Genomic DNA, 15,984 nt, shown 5'->3' with positions numbered 1-15,984 from the left:
GTCAAGTAACTGTCCACTGCATAGTGTTGTCTTGTATCCTTGTGATACGAAGCTCTGATTTAAAGGTTGCTCAGCAAAAGAAGCAAGTAACCAAATAACTCAGCAGTAAGCCACATTTCACAGGCTGCATACCATTCACAATATGAGATTTCTCTTTACAGGGATGCTGTTATCTGTCGAACAAAGACACAGTTCAAGTTCATCTGTCTCTTATATGCATGCCTTTGCTTCAGAGTGCATAGCACAGGACTCCAGAAGGTGTTTGATACATGTTTGCTGAATGAATGTTATGGAAATTAATAATGCAAAATGTTTTTAAAAGGTAATTGATATCAAATGGTAGGCAGAGAAAACTCACCAAAGATCACAAGGACAATAGAACTTAGTACAGATTTTGGTACAGCGCCCATGTAAGGAACTTTCATTTAATAAATAACTTTGTAAAGTCCCTGTTTTATTTATGTTTATTGCCTTTGGACTAAGCTACATTGATCACAGAAGAATCCCAACCAAACACCAACTTGAGAAATCATAATAGAAGCAATAATCAAATGCTAGCTACAAAAAAGGTCTCAAGAACAAAAGCTGCATTTAGCTTTTCAAAAGTTCTTTAAGCCTGGAAAACAACAATAGCAACAACATCACACACACACAGAGTACATCCAAAATTAAATGACATAGACAGGGTTTGAAAACTCTAGTGATTCTCAGAAGATAATTAAAAACTAGGATACCTATGGAGAACATATTTGTAGCATTTTAATTTGCTTAATCAGTATCATGGGCCTAAAATTGTCATTGGCAGTTTCCTTTGTTTTACACATTATATCAAGTATAGAAAATTATCAAATTTATGCAGTACATTAAGAAAATGGAGGCCCAGAAATCATCTTCAAGATATGCTTCATCCAAGTCCAGCTCGATAGACAACATGCCAAGAAATATAAACAAGTAGGCATGTGTGCAACTCACTTGAGCAGTGCTCAGCACCCCATCTACTGGCTAGCTTTTTCTTTTAATCATTTTTTATTTGAATTAGAAACAAGATTGTTTTACATGATAATCCCAGTTCCTTTCTCCCACCCATTTTCCCCTACCACCTCCCCCAACTAAAACCCTTCCTATCACATGCCCTTTCTTCTATTCTTCCTCTGACTCAATCTTTCTGCTCCCTCATGACGTCTACATCCTTCCTCTTCTTCCCTCTCTTCCCATGTTCTCAATTTCTGGCTAGCTTTTTCTTAAAGAATGTGTCCTGATATAACCAGATACCCCCACAAAAAGAAGCCTGGTCCAGGAACTATTAGTAAGTTTGTAGCTAACTGTGCTTTGTAGGTTGCATACCACATTGCTTTTACAAATTCACAACTTATGAACATATCAAAGTTATCAGAAGACCTATCCCTTCCCTTGCTCAGAATTCTTTAGTCTTTTTTTTTTAATTTCAAAACCCAGGAAAACCTTTTCATAGTTTTAAGGATGTTGCGCCCTTCACACCAGAACATATTACCAGTGACTTGAAAGGGTTAATGTAAAAATGTAGCATCCTAACTGTGTTTTATTGGAGAACAATTTAAACACTAAATGAATTTAATCTTCAAGATGAAATCTACCCGGAACTCTGATAATTCTGAAGTGTCCCATTCCATAATCAGCATTGTTACCCCAAAATGAGCTTGTAAGGAGCCTGGGATGCATAGATTCTACAGATAACATTTCCAATCATCTGCAGCAACTCATGTCACAGGCAAGGAGGTTTCTAAGTGTGAAATTCAAAATCCTTGTAAAGACCCTCACCCTCTGTGGCTCAGGAGACTCTTATGTCTTCCTGGTTATATATTCCCTTGGCTGTTAATGTAATTAGTATGTAATAACAATGTACACATCCACTCGCAGGAAAAACGGTAGACATGCCAGTTGATTTGGCTTGGGGCCATCTCATCGGCAGCATGGTGAGACAACCTGGTATTAAACCATCTGTTATTAAGGGTATATTTTAAAATAGTGTTTTGTGTCTCCTGGGCTACTCACTCCCACTGATAGCAGCACAATATTAAGACTCCCATTGCCCCCCTAGCAGTAGTGTGCAGATAACAAGCTTTAAACATTTGCATTGTTCCCTCACTGCTCCTGTTATTTAGAATTTTATTTAATAAAATGTCTCCCTTATAATATATGATTCTTTCCCACTTTTTTCTCACCGCAGTAAGCAAGCAGCATTTAAACTGTGTTACTGAGCATAGTTGTACTGTTTAGAATCAAGGACCCTAAGTAAAATTGGCCAGAGATTTGTCCGTATGACTAGCCAGCTGCCAATCTATATTAAGACAATAGTCTTGCTACAAGTAGAAAAGTGGAATATTATTAGCAATTAATAATAAAAGTGTTCTCCTTTCAAAACATTTTTGCATCAATTACTTTCCTTTATATTAATTTAGGAAATTAATCCTCATCATTGCAAATCTGCAACCAGGTCCTCATTGCCACCTGTTGCAGTCAGTAGCAAAATCGCTACTGCACAAATTTTTAGAATTAAGTGTTGTGTGTGACAGAAAAGAACAATGTTCCTTTGAAAGATAAGCAGTCACACCATTTAGCAAAACTATCCAAAGTAACTCAATTCAAAAAAATCACCTTGCCTTACAAAAATAAAAATTACAAATTTGTACCTTCAAATCACTTTTGACAAGTATAAGAAAACTTTCATTTTAACTTTTACCTATGCCTCAGAACTTTGTGGAAACAGGTTTTTGGTTTTTCAAATTTCCTTTCACAAGTTGCCTTTTATAATTGACTATTCCCAAGTAGTAAGTTAAATTTCCCTCTAAGTTTGCTAAGTACTTTCACATTCCCATATTTAATTACATTCAGACTGAGAGTTTTATATATGTGTAGAGCACAGCCAATTTTTAACTCAATTGACCACAGTGCCCTTGACATAATGCCTTATTCATCACTTCCACCTTATATATAAGCAGGCATATGCTAGTTGTCAAAATGCAACAGTGAATTTCTATACGTTGTTGTCTAGAACAAAGGAGCCAGCTCTGCTTCTTTCTCTCCTCGGTGTCTCAGAAGGTGTCCTTTATTACACGTACAGGATCCAAGTATTTTGCTCCTCGGGAATGAAAAATTATAGCTTCAAACTGCCTTTTTAAATGACAAATTCTGTTTCCGCAGACTATCAGCCTGCCTGTGGATTTAAGAAACTCTCTAAGATTTATTCTTACTTCCTTGGGGATTCAGCGTTTCTCTCCAAGCACCCCCGTAAACTCATCTGCACTGTTTCAGAGCGCAAGAAAGATGAGAAAGTTTGCTCATCACGGTGGTCTGGAAACTCTTGCTCAGTAAAAACACTTTCTGGGATGTCTAAGGTGCTAGAATTACTGCCTCGGTAGATTTTTGATGTGCAAAGCCCGCAGAGAAAGTTAGCTGGAGGTACGCGGCAAAGCATTGTGTTTGTTCAGGAAGGAGCTGTGGGGTTAGAGGCTGAGCAACGCCTCTCCCTCTGCTTCCTGGGTGAGAGCAGCGAGGCGTGCCCCTTAGCAGAAGCAAGCAGAGAGAGAGAGAGAGCAGTAAAACTCACCGGCTTCCCCATTTTTCCCAGGATGGGGGTTTGTCCCTCAATTGAGAGCTGGAAGAGGCAAACCTGTGGGTCCGCCAAGCAGGCTGCTCCGGGCAAGTACCAGCTCTGCTCTTCGCCTCGGATCAGCTGAATGGCTGGGGCGTTCAGGAAGCTTGCTCTGTCCAGCTGGGAATCGCTCCCCCTCTCCAGGGTGTGTGCTTACATGCCTCTCAGTCAGAGCAAAAAAAAAAAAAATATGCCAAACTCAGGTCAGCCTAACAGGTTTCCTTATATAGGTAAACATGAATTGCATTCCTGGTGGAAGAAGTTAACTAGGATCTCCCCCCCCCCCCGTAACCTGATTAACTCTATACATGCCAGAAGGACTCAGAGACAGTTGGCCTGCAGAGGGTTTGGTTGCAGTACAAAGGGATTTGTGGGATTTAATTAAAATCATCTTTATCCTGGCAGTCTGCAAAAAATTGGCCCCTTTAGTGTAACTGAGAGTTAACAACTAGTATTTTATATCACGCACTGTGACCAACCTTATATTATCAGAAAGCACTGAAGGGGAAAAATCAAAGTATAGGATATCACATTTTGTCTTTCATGATTTTAAAAATAGGGAATATTATTTTGAGATTATTTTCAAAGAGGTAAATCTTATGACAGAAAGAGAACGAGAAGAGAATAAACTTCCATGAAACAAGGCACAACTGACTTATTTGAGCATAGCAACTAACTTACTCAACAACTTTCCCAGGACTTTAGTAGATAATACAATATAAATATTTGATGTTTATTTGCTTTACAAGACAGTGATTGCTATTGTATTTTTGAAGGGTGAAATACCAGTTTGATTATATCTATTGCAGCAGTAATCTTCCCTAACCAACATATTATTTGATTGTGTCAAAAAAGAAATACAAGATTTGTGAATTTGCATGGCTATATGTAAAAAAAAGTCTTAAGCAATTTCACTGATTTAAGAAGATAAGAAATAGATCTTTAAGTGAACTCTATAGATGGGAGGCTTAACTGTAGCTTGAAATACAGTTTAAAATATGATACATGTAGATTTCGTAATACTTGATTCTTTCTCTATACTTTTAAACATCATAGTAAAGTAGTAATTCTTTTTCATTGTAATTCATTCCACTAAAGACTTAGTAAGAAGTAGATGCAATAAGATGTAAGATTTTCCTATGTTTTAATGGAGATGAAGACTGTGTAATAAGTATAAGCAATCCTTAAAAGAATCACTTGTTCTTATTGTGCCCACCAGCTGACTTCTCCTAGAGTAGTGACAATGCCATTAAAAATACCTTAGTGCTGTTTTGATTCCCTGATTCAGAAAGGAGAGACAATGGATGTTGGCAGTGACTGAGGCCAGCACCAATTCAACCTATCCCAAAGAATTTCTCTAATTGCACAGTCAAGAAGAATAACTAAACTTTGAAAAGCATTTCACTTTGGGCAAAGGCAATCACTTTTCTTATCTCCATGGGAATGGTGTAAAGTGTGTATTACTTCCTGTTCACAATAACACAACAGGCTCAGAAAGATAAGGTGATTAGTCCTCCAACATCTCAGGATCAGTTTGTTGTTGATCCCATTCTCCAAATCCTCTAGAATGTATCTCCAGTAGCATTTCTAAAATAAAATCAGTTTTGACACAGAAGAACATTAACATGGCACTTTCCCATGTGCACATTTATATTTATTAATAGTATGTTCAGATAGTTTAAATAGAGTTACAAACTGACAAAATACTTTCTACAAAGTCATCACTTACTGATATGACTGCATTTGAATATCAAACAGCATAAAATGAGATCAGAAGTGTACACTTATTGAATATGAGTTTGGGCTATAAAATACTATGAAAATATTACCTTGAAAGTACTGCACACATTTTTTCTGTTTAGGATACACAGCTTTGGCATATCAAGTTAAGACCCATCTTGATTCTTCCATTGGAAGGCATGTTAGTGTGTTCTCTTCAAAGGGCTTTCACTAATATTTAAATTTTGGTGTCATGCCATGTATTTGCTTTTATTAATGCAGTCTATGTATGATCCTATACCCTTTATGTCCTCATAATTCCCACTGAAGCAAGTTCTGTTTATGCAGGAACTCTAGAATTTATTAACATGTTGCTGCAAGAGAAAGAATGCATTTTTCCCAGGGGAGAGTAAAACTTTAAATGTCTTAAGCTAGCCTCCAAATGTATTCTTGAAACTTTAAACAAACAATTGTTTAGTTTTAAACACAAAATGCTGTAGACAATAATTATTGTATTAGAAATTTAAGAATTGAAATTAGGATATTGAAGTAGCTTATTTAGAAGAGAGAATATACCTCTCTGTGAAATCTAGTTTGAATACCTCAAGAAATTTTTTGAGAAAAGCTGTCACTGAGGCAGCATGAATTCAACCTAATCATAGAGGACCCCAATGTGGGGGTACTTACAGCTGAGTAATTGCACTGTGCCCCCACCGAAAAAAACCAAAACCTCACTTATGGGAAACTATATAAACTACATGACTTACTTGAAGTACAGAAAATACCATTGTGGTCTAAAGAAAATATCGGGGAATACATTTTCAAAATTCACATTTATATCTAATGAGTAATTGAGCTACAGTTCAGACCTCGGTCCACCAGACACTAAAATGCTCTCTATTTCTACTGCACCCCAAGTATAGTAGCAAAAGATCCGCCTAATCTAGTTTTACTTCTTGGATGTATGACTTTACACAAGTTGCTTAAAATTTATGACTCTGGCCAGGTGGTGGTGGCGCACGCCTTTAATCTTAGCACTCGGGAGGCAGAGGCAGGCGGATCTCTGTGAGTTGGAGACCAGCCTGGTCTACAAGAGCTAGTTCCAGGACAGACTCCAAAGCTGCAGAGAAACCCTGTCTCAACAAAAATTATGACTCTGACCTACAAAATGAATGCAAAAGAAAAAAGTTCTACATTTCACATATTTCTGAAATTACCTTAGGAGATTTCATGTCAATGAGTCCACACATAATACTGATGCTTCCTTTAGTCCAGGTATTCATCAGTGTTCTAGGTAAACAATCATAAACAATCTATGCATATGCTGCTCATGGAGCTAGTTCACTTGAAGGAAGTATTATTTACATCTGTACTGTGTGATGTGAAACTGTAACACAAGGATGTCTAACTGAAGATCTACATCAATACAGGAATGTTACTAGATGGATGTCATCAACACTGTCACTCTCACTATGAATAGTTCAAATATTTAAACCAACTAAAGGCTGACCTTATCATGATTAAGCCTTGTAGACCTGAGCTTAGTCAAATAAATACTAGAGAAGAGGAAAATGTAATATAATTCATTAGTCATGTCACGATGATGTCCTTTTTCTAACCATTAAGGAGGGTCAATTCAATCAAAAAGCAAGTTGATGGTGCTCAAAAAGTTGGATAGTCAATGGATTTATTTATTTTAATTATATACAAAAGTAATTAAAAACCCAGAATCTTATAGGCAGCTCATTAAAAATATATTTTTAATTCATAGTCGTGCAAAAAACATTTAGTTGGCATGTACCATGTTTCAGGGGACCATGAAGGATACATACAAAACAGGATACAGAGAATAATAATGGTCTCTGGCTTTAATAAAACTGTCTAGAACAAATAATACGATAATTGTATCAAGCAAAACTGTCTAGAACAAATAATACGATAATTGTATCAAGCAGGATAGGTGAGATTATGCCTGAGTAAGAAGCAATCAGTGGTTTAGAAGAACAAAGGTCTATTTCTCATTATGTTGCATGTTCCCTCAAGCTATCAAGGAGGTCTATCCATACCTCTTAAGAAAATATGTGAATGTGTCACTGTTTCCAACATGTACTTTTACAGTTGCTGAGGCAGGAAACAGGGACTTGATGAATCATGCACTAGCTTTCCAAGCTTTAATGGCTTCATGTAGAACCATCGATTATATTTGAGTTCACCATTCAGCTCTTTTGCTGAGTGCAATGGGATCTAGTCAGTAATTTCCTACCTTAAAATTCCAGTATTTTTAAATGATTTTTAGAATGCATGCTTGATTCATCCCAGTCAGTCATTTGGGTGATGAAATACAAGATGAACTGGATTAATTTGAAGATGGTGACAAATTGGATAGCAAATATGTTGGATGATTATATTATAATTCAAACTGACCTGCAAGAGTAGGGAATGGAATGATGTTAAGAGTTTTTGTTCATTAGTGATAAATAGCAGGTTGACATTTAAAGTACAGAATATATGTGATAAGAAAAATTATAATGAGCTAGCACTACCCTGTGAATTGAATACATATTGGCAGTCTACCACTTTTTTTATAACGGTTCTTAGGATAAGTTATAAATATGGTAGTAAGGGCTGGAGAAATAGTTCAACAATTAAGAGCTGACTGCTCTTACAAAGGACCTGGGTTTGGTGTCCTGCACCCACACAGTAGCTCACAACCATCTATAACTTCAGTTCCAGGTAATCTATTGCCCTCTTCTGGCCTCCACAGGCACCAAGCACATACATAGTATACATACATAAATGCAGACAAGCATTCAAACACATAAAATCTTTATAAAAATATGGTAGTATTAACCATGTGAGCACTAGTATGAAGATAAGCTGTTTCTAAATACTGTTTCTTAGATCCACAATTTAGTATATCAGCATATTTGAAAGCAAAAGCAAAGATTTCCAAAGACTATAGATGTAGATCAGAAATCAGAAAATGGTTTTCTAGAGAGATAAATAATAAATATTTTCAATTTTTTGCCAGAAAAACCTTCTTTCTATTCTACTCAACTCTGCCACTGAGTTTCAGAGTAATGTATAAGTGAATGTGTGCTTGTGAGCCAAGAAAATTTTATTAACCAAACTGGGCAACAGACTTTGGCTATATACAGACTCCTGTTTTCTACATTGTAAGGCTTTCATAATAATAAAGTATCCAAAATGATTGCAAGTTCCATGAATACATGAGGCATCCAATTTGGGCCATTTTCTTATGGGTCTTGTTCTTTGCACAATGCTTTCTACAAAGGTCCCAGTGAATAAACTGGCTAAATAAAGTAAATTAAATTAATCAAAATGCCACTACTTCATGAAAGTCCCAAAATGTTCCAAAATAAATTGTAATATATCATTCTTGAAAGTGTCATGAATATAAAATCCAAAATATATTTTACCTTTCCAATCTTTCAAATAATTATTAATTTATATTTTCCTTGAAGAACAAAAATATTACTTATAAGAAAATATGAAAAATAAACAAGACTACTATAGTAATGATATTACAAAGAAAAAAAGCTTGAGAAGCAGAATATATTCACATAGCATTTTAAAACATTTTCCCAAGTTTTTTTATAATTAGCCAAGGACAATGAAGCCAATGTCATCTTTAGACAAAGATGAAGATGGAGACAAGAAGTTGTCCAATGTGAATAGAGTGGTGATGGATATGGAAAGAACTAGATCCCTTCAGTTTCCAGTCCTAGAGCCTGAGAAATGACAAGCGTATAATGGCACAGACACAGGAATTCATTGGCCAGAAGTGTTTCCTACAAAAGTGAAATTGAGTGCAATAATAAACACAATACCCACATGTGGAGGTTGTCTTCTTTCTTAAATTCTTTGATGGTTTCATACATTTCAATAATTAATTTTAATCATTTTCACACACACTTTTCTCTCACCTTCTCCCTGTCCCACTGAAACTTTTCTCCCCTACAAGATTACCACCCCCCTCCGCCCCTTACATATCTTCTATGTGTGTGTAATCAACTGAGTTTAATTATTTGGGGGTTGCCTCCAGGAAAGCCCAGGTTTCCACATGCCACTTTTCTTCCCCACCCCTAGGGGTCTCCGAAGACTCTTAGGCTTTAGTTCAATCTAGTTGGTAGTCAGCGCAGGCTCTCCCTTTTGATAAAGCTCTGAAAGCTGGAGCATAGTCACGGATGAATTCAAATACTGGTGAATCTTAATGGTGACCACGTCTAAACAATGCTTTTACTGCAATCCTACTGCAAGGTAGTGGCACCTCCTGCCCAGATCAGTTTCACTATGTCAGCATTATTGGGCTAGATAATTCAGTCAGAATATTAGAAATTTAAGTATTGGAAAATATTTAAAATAACAGCATCTCCTACATCTACTTACCAGTTGTACCCATATTCAAAGTCATAACAACAAGAAATGATTTTAGATTTCACCGAATACCCTCAAGGGGACAAAAATTATCTACTTTGGGAACTGGATTACTATATTAGCTTAATTGTCTTTCCTACCTCTACCATTTTTCTCTATACTCTACATTTGCAAGCATATAAAATAGTATCTTGTAACAGCATACACAAGCTTATGCTAAGGATGTAATGTAATTTCATTCTCATGGCCCCAGAGTTCTTCTCAATCTGTCCTGGGCTAGACCTCCAAACTAATACCACAGTACTGCATGTGCTCATACTGGAATTTCTTCTCATACTCCAACATATTCATGTTGTTCAGATGGGAGGGAACCTTTCCCATGCTGTTACCAAAATCTGAAATGTACACCCTGCTGTGATAGGCAGAATGCTGACCTCATAAAGTTGTCCCAGTCCTAACCCATACACTGTGCAAATAAATTGGACTAGATGGTAAAGGACACTAAAGTTTTACATGAAATTAAGGTTGTTAATGAATAGCCTTTAATACTGCCTGTGCAAGGTAGACTGAAGACTAACAACTCTCCAGGAATCATCCAGGCCTTTAGGCCTAGATCTGGACTACTGAAGCATTCAGCCTTATGGACAGAGTAGCTTTCAGGTTCTTAGCTTCTCCACATATTGTTGAAGTACCAACCAGTATTGTACAAGCTAATCTACTAAATATTGCTAGTTCCAACATAGAAGAAAGAACTGTAGTCCAAGGAATCGGGATGGACTTTAAAAGCTGGCCAATGCCAGGGACCAGATTTTCTCCTAGAAGAAGAATCACATAAGAACAGAGCTCAGCTGACACCTTGACATTAAGCCAGAGACTCCTGTTGGATTTCTGACTCTGACAACTCTACAGTAATGTATTTGGATTGTTTTTATACAGTGAATTTGTAATACATTGCTACAGTGGCCATAAGAAATGATTCATCAGCTACTCTTATTGCTAACACCTCTACCCTAAGGTTCAATGCAAATGTCTTCTCCAGTATATTGCCTACTAGGATAACCATTACTGACTTTATTGTCCATTCCAACTCTAGTAGTTCCTCAACAGTTTCCCCATTACATCCCTCTTTTTACCTCTGGCCACTGTTCTCCATCAATAGAGTTCATTCATTGCAAAGCAAAACCAAAAGCAAAAAAGAAAAAAAAAGTCTCAAATCCACCTGAACAGAAAGTAGAAAACAATGACAAACTTGGAAAAATAAAATAAATGTGGTGGTAATTTTATACGCCTTGGGTCAGGAATGTTGGAGAAAGAACCAGGTTTGGATTAAGTAAAGAAGGTTTGTGTTGGATAAAAAGAAATTTTTGACGGTAGTTGGAGAAATTGCACAAGGAAATACGCTGCCAGGAAGGGCCACAGAGGCCTAGATTGTGGCAACACTCACAACAGAGATTAGATAATGCAAGTCAGGAGAGTAAGAGGAGCTCAGCCTGCAGCATTTACTGGTTGACCTGCTTGTTCTTCCTCCAGCTTGAAAATGTATGTAGCACAAAGCAATGAATCACAGGACAACATCTGCATGTAATTGCATTTCTGTTCCAATAATAAATGTTTCAACTGCTATGCTATTTACGAAAGCTGTTATCATAAAGAGCCAAGTGGGGGAAATTCGAAACACAAATGCTTATCTTAAGAAACCTTGCCTTTGCAATCCTGTGTCCAAGTACCCAGTGCCAAATTTACTGTAGTGTTTGAATTGTCTTGAGGAATTTATCTTCTCTTTTAAATTGATTTTCAGGTGTTTGATTCCTTGCAAAAGCCCTTCTTGTCAGTCATGATTTTCATTATATTTTTGAACCAAATGAAGAATAAGTACTAGAAATTGTTCATATTTCAAGAACCTATTATCTGAAGTTTAGACCTACTTCCACCCTACTTAGAAGGTCATCTGTACCTTCTGTTTTTTAAGTTTTGGATTTTCATATTTATTTATTTAGTACATGAGTGTGTGTGTGTGTGTGTGTGTGTGTGTGTGTGTGTGTGTGTGTGTGTGTGTGTGTTTCAAATGCGATGGTACATGTGTGGAGGCCAGAGGTCAAAGAACAATTTGTGGTTTCTCCTTTCACCCTGTGTGTTCTGTGAATGAAACTCAGGCTTGGTGGCAAGCTATTTTTTATTAATTTATTTATTCATTTTACATCCTGAGCACAGCGTCCCTCCCTACTATCCTCTCCCCCTCTCCCCCTCCTTTCCTCTGCACCACCCCCACCTACTCCTCCATAATCACTCCTAAAGGGGCAGGACTCCCATGGGCTTCAGCAAAGTGTGGTATATCAAGCTGCCATAAGACCAACCACCTCCTCCTGTATTCAGACTGAGCAAGATAATCCAGCATAAGGAATTGGCTCCCAAGGCCCAGTCTAAGCACTGGGGACAACACCTGCTCCCGTTGCCTGGAGTCCCACACATAGACCAAGCTACACAACTGGCACAGATATGCAGAAGACCTAGGTGTTCTCATGCAGGCTTCCTGATTGTTGGTTCAGACTGTGAGTTCCCAGGAGACAGGATAGTGTTTCTATGGGTTTTCTTGTGATGTTCCTGGTTACCCTGCTTCTTACAATCCCTCCTCCCTTTCCTCAGCAGGATTCCTGAGCTCAGCCCAGTGTTTGGCTACGGGTTCTGAATATGCCTCCATCAGTCAGTCAATGGGTAAAGGCTGTCCATTGACAACTGGGGAAGTATCCAATCCTACCACAAGGGATGGCCAGTTCAGGCTATGCATCAACTGCTACCAGGGGCCATCCTTGTATACTCCTGGAAATTTCCCTTGAATCAGGCTTCTACTCAACTCCTTAAAGCCCCCCTTTCCAGTCATCTCTCTCAGCACTATCTCCCTCCACCTACCCGCCAAAACCCCATCCCTCACCTGCCCACCCACTCCGAGTCCAACCAGGAGATCTCCTTTATTTCTCCTTCCTTGGAAGATCCAAGGTTCCTCTTTAGGCCCTCCTTGTTACCTAGCCTCTCCCATACTATGGATTGTAACATGGTTATCCTTTGCTTTAGACTTAATATCCAATTATGACTGATTACATACCACATTTGCCTTTTGGGATCTGGGTTATCTCACTCAGGATGGTAATTTTTTCTAGTTCCATCTATTTGCCTTCAAATTTCCTGATGCCTTTGTTTTGAACAGCTCAGCCATATCCCACTGTGTAAATATACCACATTTTCTTTATCCATTCTTCAGTTGAGGGGCATCTAGTTTGTTCCCAGGTTCTGACTATTACAAACAAAGATGCTATGAACATAGTTGAGCCAGTGTCCTTGCGATATGATTGAGTATGCTTTGGGTATATGCCCAGGAGTGGTATAGCTGGATCTTGAGGTAGATCTATTCCCAATTTTCTGAGAAAACTCCATATTGGTTTCCAAAGTGGCTGTACAAGTTTGCACTCCCACCAGCAGTGGAGAAACTTTCCCTTTGCTACTCATCCTCTCCAGCATGAGCTGTCACTTGTGTTTTTGATCTTAGCCATTCTGACAGGTATAAGATGGAACCTCCGAGTTCTTTTGATTTGCATTTCCTTGATGGCTAGGGATGATAACCATTTCTTCAAGTGCTTCTCTGCCATTTGAGAGTCTTCTGTTGAGAATTCTCTGTTTAGATCAGTTCCCCATTTTTAATTAGATTGTTTTGTTTCTTGATTTCTAGTTTCTTGAATTCTTTATATATTTTGTAGATCAGCTCTCTGTTTCTCCTTCCACCCTGTGTTCTGGGGATGAATCCCAGGTCTTTTCGTGGCAAGTTCTTGTATCCTCTGTGCCATTTGACTGGCCCTACAACTTCTTTCTAGTGAACAATGTAATCAAGACAAAGGAATAAAATGGCATATACTTTCTTTCCTTTTGAAAGAAAGTAAAATGAGTAGCAATCAATGTAGAAAGCAACAGGAACTAAGAGACACTGTCGTTTTCTCAGATTAAACTTGTGTACCTCAGTACACTACAGAGGCAGATACATTTTCTGTGTGTGTTTGTAAAAGAGAAACAGAATTCTCCCCATAAAATTCTCTAAGCCACCAGCCCCACCAGCAATGACTAGCAACTTTTTGCTGTTTAATCTTCCTTTTGAATGAATGCATGTTCTGCTCAGTAAATCAGTTTAGCATTTTAAACCATTCACTTTATTTTGCATTCATTTAGCTGTATTAAAAGTCACTCTGGCAAACAAAGCACAAAAACTTTTGAAACTACACAGAAAGTGAAGTCACAACTCTTAAATGGCTGCCTCATTCCATTCATCCAGGCAGTTGTTTCAAGATGATGTTGAAATTAGAAGCTTCTAAAAAGTAAGATGGCAAATGATGCCAGCAGGAAATTCTTCAAACAACAAGAGAAAGAAATAATTTTCTAATGGTAATTATAAAACACACTCCCATTCCCCAAGGTCTGTAAATCCTAACTCCTTTTACTAGGTTCTTGCCTCATTAGCACTGTTTAAAACATCAGAGTTGAATATTAAAACCAAATGAAATCTTAGAATTGTGTTTTAGAAATATGAAAATCTAGAAATAAATCACAGTTCTTCAGAGACATATCTGTGGGGCAGGGGATAGGGAAGAATTCCAGTGTAGCTCAGCTTGTCCTTGAATTTACTACCCTCCTGCTTCAGCCTCAATAATGCTGTGATTACAGGAATGAACTACCAAGCTCAAGTCTTCAGGGTTATCATAAATGTTAACATTTACTTACTGTGCTTGCATGTATGTATTTGGGCATGTGTGTCATTGCATTCATGTGGAGGTCAGAAGATAACTTGTAAGATTCGCTTCTCTCCTTCCACTATGTGGCTCCTGGGGATCAAACTCAGGTTGTGAGGATTGGGGGAAGGGCTTTTACCTGCTGAGCTCTCTACAGTTATCTTTAGTGAACTGTTTATATTTCTAATCTGTAAATGGTGGCTGAACAATAAAATGGTCAGCATCTCAGCAGTTTACCATTTCTTTATCCACCCAGGTCCCCTGATCCATGGTATAGATGAGAGTTGAGTCAAATAAAGAGTGAGTTCATCCCTTCATCAAAGAAGAGTGGGTAAATTTCAGGATGTCAAACAGTCATATATTACGATAGATTAAAACAGCATGAGTAAAGGTTGAAAGAATTTTAAAGCTTATGTTTTAGTGAAGCAATATAAAGCATCGCATCCCCTCCATTTTGAAGTAGAGGCAGTATGAATTCGGAGGTATTGAAACACATGAAAACATCATAATTTACAAGTAATTTGCATAGCATGCAATAAGAATGGCCCTGAAGGGTGGACGTCTGCCTTTGTGGGATTCAGCGGTGGCAGTGGAACATAGTGGCTTTCACAAGAGATGGCACAGAATTGTGTGAAGACAGCCAGCTTAGCAGTCGCTCTAAAGCCATTGTATCAACAACCCAAGAAATTGAGCAGTTTACCAACAAGACTTTGAAACTTTCAGGATGGTGGTGAAAATGCTGTTTTAAAAAGACCCTTTATTAGAAAAATCGATACAGTTTGCACTGAGGCAGAACTTACAAGAAATAAGAGATGTGTTGAAGAATTCAAGTGTTTCCTTACTGAGTATGATAATTCTACTCAAGATTTTGGAGACCCTTTTTAGAAGAAATATTGCACAGATCAAAGAAAATTTAAAGCTTCTGGATTTTTTTTTATCCTTGGATTGTTTAAATCCTTACTATATTGTGATTAAGAGAAATACTTTAGGATAGCTGACCACATTTCTAGTATCAAATAAACATCTACAATAGATTTTAAAGAAAAAAAGAAAGGCCCTCATTGTCCCTAGAATATGTTTCAAGCTTAGCACCCGAATCAAATCATGTGAAAACAACTGGAATGTTCTACAAAATACCTGACCAATCCTCCTCAAAATTCTCATGGTCTTACAAAACCAAGAGAAGAAAGAGGCATATTGTGACAGCTGCAGGGAATGCAGAGAAATGTGATAGCTCAATTTGCAATGTAGTGCTTTGCATGGGACCCTGGACAGAAAAGGGACAGCTATTTGGAAAACTGGAGAAATCTAAATAAACTCCAATGTTCATTAGTAATAAACTCACAGACTTGGATTTCTTTTATATTCTCAAGATTTTTTTTATTTAAATTAGAAACAATCTTATATTAAATAGCAATACCAGTTCCCTCTCCCTCCCATCCTCACATAGCCCCACAAACCCACCAT

At 37.6% G+C, this 15,984-nt stretch overlaps 1 protein-coding gene across 1 annotated transcript in view; it reads right to left on the bottom strand.

Annotated features, from left to right (window-relative positions):
• Mid1 (midline 1) overlaps positions 1 to 3,716 on the bottom strand; it is a 346,136-nt gene extending 342,420 nt beyond the window's left edge. The window contains exon 1 of the mRNA XM_027431836.2: positions 3,587 to 3,716. The gene's annotated coding sequence lies outside the window, so the exon portion shown is untranslated. The remainder of the gene's footprint in view (positions 1 to 3,586) is intronic.
• Positions 3,717 to 15,984: the final 12,268 nt, after the last annotated feature.

Source organism: Cricetulus griseus, chromosome X (genome assembly GCF_003668045.3).
Source record: "Cricetulus griseus strain 17A/GY chromosome X, alternate assembly CriGri-PICRH-1.0, whole genome shotgun sequence".
In the NCBI taxonomy this organism is placed as follows: domain Eukaryota; kingdom Metazoa; phylum Chordata; class Mammalia; order Rodentia; family Cricetidae; genus Cricetulus; species Cricetulus griseus.
The sequence above is the reverse complement of the archived record's forward strand: the minus strand, read 5'-3'. Positions and strand labels throughout refer to the sequence as shown.